Below are 6086 nucleotides of genomic sequence, written 5' to 3' on the forward strand. Positions count from 1 at the left end.
GCCCCTAAATTCACTTCCACACAAGGAAGAACAGAGCCTCACACAGAAGTCACTGCAGGGCTCCCAAGACTTTCAGTCTCTGGGACAATACAGGAATGGAAACCCAGTCCCTGCTCTTGAAAAACCTCACAGGCCCCACTGTCAAAGATATGCAAAGTACGGGACGTCCCTGGTGGTCCAGTGGTTAATGCTCCGCGCTAACAATGCAGGGAGCAAGGGGTTCGATCCCTGCTGAGGGAACTAAGATCCCCACACGCCGGCGCGGCCAAAAAAAAAAATGTTCAAAGTAAATAAGGATGAAATAGGACTCAGCACTCCAACAAGGAGACTGGAAAAAATGAAGGAAGGAACGAACAAACAAACGAATTAACGAACTCGACTAAAACCCAATTTCTTGATTCGAAGCTCAGGGCTCAGGGCCCTGGCGTTACATACCATTTATATGCTGATTTATATCTCAAACAGCCTATTTATTCTCCAACCACCACCCCTAAATTGCCAGCCAACTTCCTTTAGAAACCCAACTCCATAAGTTTCCCAGTCCTTCCCTAAGTCTACAAACCAGTCAATCCTCCTCTTCACTCTCCTTCCGCATCACGTCCCCCCTTCCTGCCTTGACTCGGGTGGATTCCGGTGCACCATTACCGTCTTTCGTCGCTCTCTTGCTCTTAACTCCCGCCCTCCGTCTCACCGTGCAAAACCCCAAAGCTGCTGATTCCAGCCAACTTTCCACCTACCCTGTGCCCGCGCCCGCAGAACGGACCTGGACTGGTCCCCAGGGGTCCTTCGGACTGCGGTCCAATTCTCTCCATTCCCCCAGACCCTTCAACCCTCCTGCTCTCCCAGACCGTACTTCACACTAGCTTCTCCAGCCGCCAGCACCGCCTCCACTCTCCTCCTCGTCGGAGGAAATGGCAGCAATCGGGAGAAAGACAAGTTCCCACCACCTTATCTGCCTCCGCAACTGCGCCTGCGCGCAGGCGCTCCGACTCCCAGCTGTCGGTACTGAGACCACCCAGCTGTGCCCTCACTGAAGGCCAGACCCTCAACCTGCGCACCAGATCTTATGCCCTCTCACCTCCTCAAACCCCATGCTCCAGCACGCCTCTCCCTTCTCTCCTGCATCATCGACTTTTCTCTACTAGACCATCCCTATCGGTTTACAATTCTGCTGTGACTCCTCCTACCTAAACAAACAAAAATCCCTCTCTTGACCCCACGTGCTCCTAGCAGCTATCGCCCCATTTCTCTGCTCCCCTTTTCAGAGAAGTCATAGAAAGAACTGTCCCAAGGCACCACCTCCAGTGTCTCTCCTCCCATCCCCGCTTGAACCTTTAAGTTTTCCCACATCACTCAGCTGGACCTTGCTCATCAAGGGGACCGAGGACCTCTGGGCTGCTAAATCCGAAAGTCATTTCTTGTTCCTCATCTTGGCCCATAAGCAGCATTAGAAACATCTGACTCCTTGCTCCACTGAAATTCTTCCTTCAAACCACACCCTCACCTCAGTGTCTACTATTTCCTGGATTCCTGTGAGGGGTCTTCCTTAGCCACTGCGGGGAGAAGAGTAAGCGCCCCCAAAGATGTCCCCGCGCTAATCCTGGACCTGTGGATATGTTACCTTACGTGGCAAGAGACTGCAGATGTGATTAAGCGTTCTGAGGTGGGGAGAGTACTGTGGATTATACAGGTGGGCCCAGTGTTATCACTTACAAATGGGGCTTCCCTGGTGGCGCAGTGGTTGAGGGTCCGCCTGCCAATGCAGGGGACACGGGTTCGTGCCCCGGTCCGGGAAGATCCCACATGCCACGGAGTGGCTGGGCCCGTGAGCCATGGCCACTGAGCCTGCGCGCCTGGAGCCTGTGCTCCGCAACGGGAGAGGCCGCAGCAGTGAGACGGCCACGTACCGCAAAAAAAAAAAAAAGATGACAAGTGATCCTTGTAAGTGGAAGGAGGGGCTTAGAGTCAGAGATTGGAGATGCTACCTTGCTGGCTTTGAAGATGGAGGAAGGGGCCACGAGTCAAGGAATGCAGGTGGCCTCTAAAAGCTGGAAAAAGCAAGGAAATGATTTTCCCTAAAGCCCCCAGAAGGTATGTAGCCCTGCCAACACCTCGATTTTAGGGAAAACAATTTTAGACGTCTGGCCTCGGAAACTGTAGGAGAATTAAAATGTGTGCTGTTTTAAGCCACTCAGTTCCTGGTAATATGTTACAGCAGCAACAGAAAATGTAGCAACTCACTTTCTAACGGTTGCAGTGCCCAAGGCCCAATTCCTCCTCTCTGTCCTATTTACACCCACTCCGTTGGAGACCTTAAGGCTTAAACATACTCTGGGATGATGACGACCCCAAAATGTCTACCTCTAGCTGTGACTTCCCCTCTAAACTCAAGGACTCATATTTCTAGTTTTCTGTGCTGCTATCTCCATCTGGATTTCTAACCAAAATCTCAGACTCAATGGGACCAAATCCAAACTCTTAGAAAAGACACACACACACGCATACACACACTTTTATCCCTCCTCCAACCAATGTTCTCCGTCTCAGCACTGGTAGCTTTTTTCACCCAGCTGCACAGGTCAAAAACCTTGGTGTCCACTACATACCTATTATTTAATTATCAAACAAGTGACAATACCAAGGGCTGGGGAAGATGCGGAGCAACTGGAACTCTCATATATTTCTGGTGGGAAGGCAAAACGGTCCAGTCACTTTTGGAAAAGTTTGGCAGTTTCTCAAACCGTTAAGCATGCATTTACCATACTGACCCGGCAATCCCACTTCTGGGTATCTACCCAGTGAAATCCTACGTTCACACAAAAACCTGTAACCTAATGTTTACAGTAACAGTCTGTTTATAATCGCCAAAAACTGTAAAAAAAAACCCAAATGTCCTTCAGTGGGTGAATGGATGAACAAATTGTGGTACATCATACAATGCGTTTAATTGCTGGCTAGTGTTCTATTGTAGAATATTCTAAACTTTGTTTACGCTTACTCGGCAATAAAAAGGAGTGATCTACTGATACACTACAGGAATGGAGAGGAATCAGTGGTTGCCAGACGGAGGGCTTAAAGGGAGCCCCAGAATCATTTTTAGGGGTGATGGAACGGTTCTGTACCTTGATTGTGGTGGTGGTGACATAACTCTAAATGTTTCAAAATTAACAGAACTATACACCGAAAAGAGTAAATTTTACTATATGTAATTTTTTTTATTATTATAAAAAAAATCAGTGGAGTTACCAATGATTCAGGTCCGGCTACCGCCACCCCTGGCCTGTTGTACTGTCCCCTCCCTCTTTTTCTTCACAGCACATAGCACAACCTGACCTTATAAATTAGAATTTGTTTCACCCTCTAGAGCAGTGCTTCAAACAGGACTTTCTGCCTGACAGAAATTGTTCTCTATCCGCATTGTCCAGAAAGGGAGCTCTAGCCATATGTGGCTTCGGAGCATTTGAAAGGCAGCTAGTGCGACTGAGGCACTGAGTTTTTCATTTGTTTCTAATTAACTTGAATTTCAATAGCTACTGCTATGTATAAAATAGATAATCAACAAGGACCTACTGTATAGCACAGGGAACTCTACTCACTATTCTGTAATAATCTATATGGGAAAAGACTCTGAAAAAGAATGGATATATGTATAACTGAATCACTTTGCTGTACACCTGCAACAAACACAATATTATAAATCAGCTATACCCCAGTATAAAATAAAAATTAAATTAAAAAATAATAAAAGTAATACCTACTCATAAAAAAAATTCAATAGCTACACGTGGCTAATGGCTACTGTTTTAAGCAGTGCAGGGCTCAAATGTAAGTTCCATAAAGATAGGGATTTTGTCTATTTGTTCAACGATATGGCCACGGGACCTAAAACAGTGCTGGCACTGAATGCACTGGCCCACACACATTCCTTTGATTACTAAAAACTGGGATAACAAAAACATTACTGAAGAATTTACAGTTTATAAGCAAGATCTTTCAAACCTGGAGACCATGGTAACAAGGGGGATGTAAAAGGGTGTTTAGGGGTGAACAGTCTGAGGATGACAGGCCAGAAGCTCAAGTCTGCATTTCTTCTATTTAGTAAAAGCTCACATTTCCTGACCTGTCCCCTATCCTCACCCGACCCCTGTGAAATATTTTCCACCTTTCCCGTAAATATGCTACTCTCCCTCCTGCTCTGAGGTTTAAAACAGCTCAGCATTCCCCCAAAAGACAACTCAGGAAGCTGAGACAGGAGAGGGAAACTGCCTTGTCCAGGGCCACACAGCTGGTCAATGACGGATACTATAAACGAGGGGTGCCAGTTCTGAGAACCCCCAGGGATTCACGTTTAAAATATACCCACCGCACTCCCAGACCTACTGAATCAGAATCCTGGGAATGGAGGGGGAAAATCTGCAGGCCTACCGAGCTCCCAAAGAATCCTAAGATAAGATGAAATTAAGGAGGTCTTACTTAACACGTTCTTCTTGCCTTTTCCTCGTGCCTTCTTCTCAGGCTGCCTAATAAGTCAGAGATTCAAACGGGCTGAAAAGGGGATGGTGGCCAAGGAGTGATGGCCTTAATCCCATTTTCTGCTGGCTCCCCTCACTGATTCTCCTCAGCTTTCAGATGCCAGCTCTCCTTTCCAAACGCCCCCTCTTCCTCCCAAATACTCTCCCCCTTACCCTTGAAGCTACCCCCTCACTTAAGGGCCTCAAGATCCTTCTCTCTTCCCTCCCCAAGCTCTTCTGGCCCTCCCTCCACCATCTCAGGTAACAATTAGCCCAGACCTTTCAGCTAACCTCCTCTATGGCCCCACCCTCTCCCAGGCCTTGGCCTCCTCCTCGCTGTCCAGCCGCCCCTTCACTGCTCTTCCCTTGGCCCTGCCCCCTCATCAGGCATACACAAGGCCAGAGCTCCCCCCGTCCGGAAGGTTCGAGACCTTTCATAAGGCCTTTGCCTAAGCCTAGCTCTTACCACTGATTTCCTCTGGCCTCACCTCCATCTACCTGTGCTCACCCCTTAAAGCTGACCCCTCTCCTTCAACCTTTCCCCCGGCCCCGCCCACTGTTAAACTTTTCCCTAGCCCCACCCCCTTCCAGGTGGGCCCACCTCCCCCGACCCGTCCAACTTCCGGATGGCCTCGCCCACCGACAGCCTTTTCCCCGCCCCTCATCCCTGTATAACCACGCCCCTTCCAGGTAGTCCCGCCCCTCCAGGCCTCTCTTCAGACCCTGTCCCGTACAAGGGTTTCGGCCCTCGTCTACCTTCTACCCGGCCCTGAACCTCCAGCAGACGCAGCCCCGCCCCCTCCAGCGGCCTGCTGCCCGCGCTCTCCCCTCCGCAGCGCGCTCCCCACTGCCTCAGCGACCCCTACGTCCACTCTCTGCAGCCGACCAGGCGAAGGCACAAGCCCCGAGTTTACGACACGCACGCCGTTCCCCAACCCTAAAGGCCCTCACGGCCGGCGCCACTTGCCTCGCGCCGAGCCCGCGCGCCGTTGTCCTGAGCGTCACAACCGGAACCGCTCGGCGATACACTGCAGTCCCAAATTCGCGCCACGGACTTCGCGCGCAGACTTCGGCGGGCGGGGGCGGGGCCGAGCCGAGGGGCGGGGCCGGGCGACGTCCGCGCCGCCGCCACACGGAGAACGCTGGGAGTTGTAGTCTCCAAGACGTGAGAGTGCCAGTAAAGGGGGTGAAGTGGGGCAAGCCCTCCCGCAGAGCACGATGGGAAACAGCCCCGAGCCTTCTGTTGCTCTGGATGAGTGGGTGTGGCTGGGGGGATCTGCGGAGCGACCGGCGGGAAAAGGGAGATTCGGTGGAAGCCGCTGCGCGACGCACGGCGGGAAGAGAGGCGGGAGGCCGCGCGGGGCATCCCGGGAGCAAGGGCCGGGCCGGGCCTCGGCGCGGGGCATTGTGGGATGTGGACGCCGCTCCGGGGCGGGTAGGTGAGTGGGGAGGGGCGGGAAGGGTGCACATCTGGGGGAGGGGAGAGGCACAGCTGGGTGGGACAGCCGGGATGGGAGGTGCCAAGGCAGGCAGGGCTGGGAGGGGTTGCGGAGGCTGGAGCCGGTTGGGAGGGGC

The 6086-nt window shown here is 51.7% G+C and overlaps 1 protein-coding gene across 2 annotated transcripts in view; it reads right to left on the reverse strand.

The window, feature by feature from the left end:
- The window catches only part of LIG1 (DNA ligase 1), a 41676-nt gene extending 35898 nt beyond the window's left edge, over positions 1-5778 (reverse strand). The window contains exon 1 of one of the 2 annotated variants that reach the window (XM_027080022.1): positions 5479-5778. The gene's annotated coding sequence lies outside the window, so the exon portion shown is untranslated. The remainder of the gene's footprint in view (positions 1-5478) is intronic. The other variant, XM_027080023.1, reaches the window with a different exon arrangement.
- Between the last annotated feature and the right edge of the window lie 308 nt (positions 5779-6086).

This window comes from Aethalodelphis obliquidens, unplaced genomic scaffold, assembly GCF_003676395.1.
Source record: "Aethalodelphis obliquidens isolate GAN/ISIS:26980383/991018 unplaced genomic scaffold, ASM367639v1 scaffold43, whole genome shotgun sequence".
NCBI lineage: Eukaryota > Metazoa > Chordata > Mammalia > Artiodactyla > Delphinidae > Aethalodelphis > Aethalodelphis obliquidens.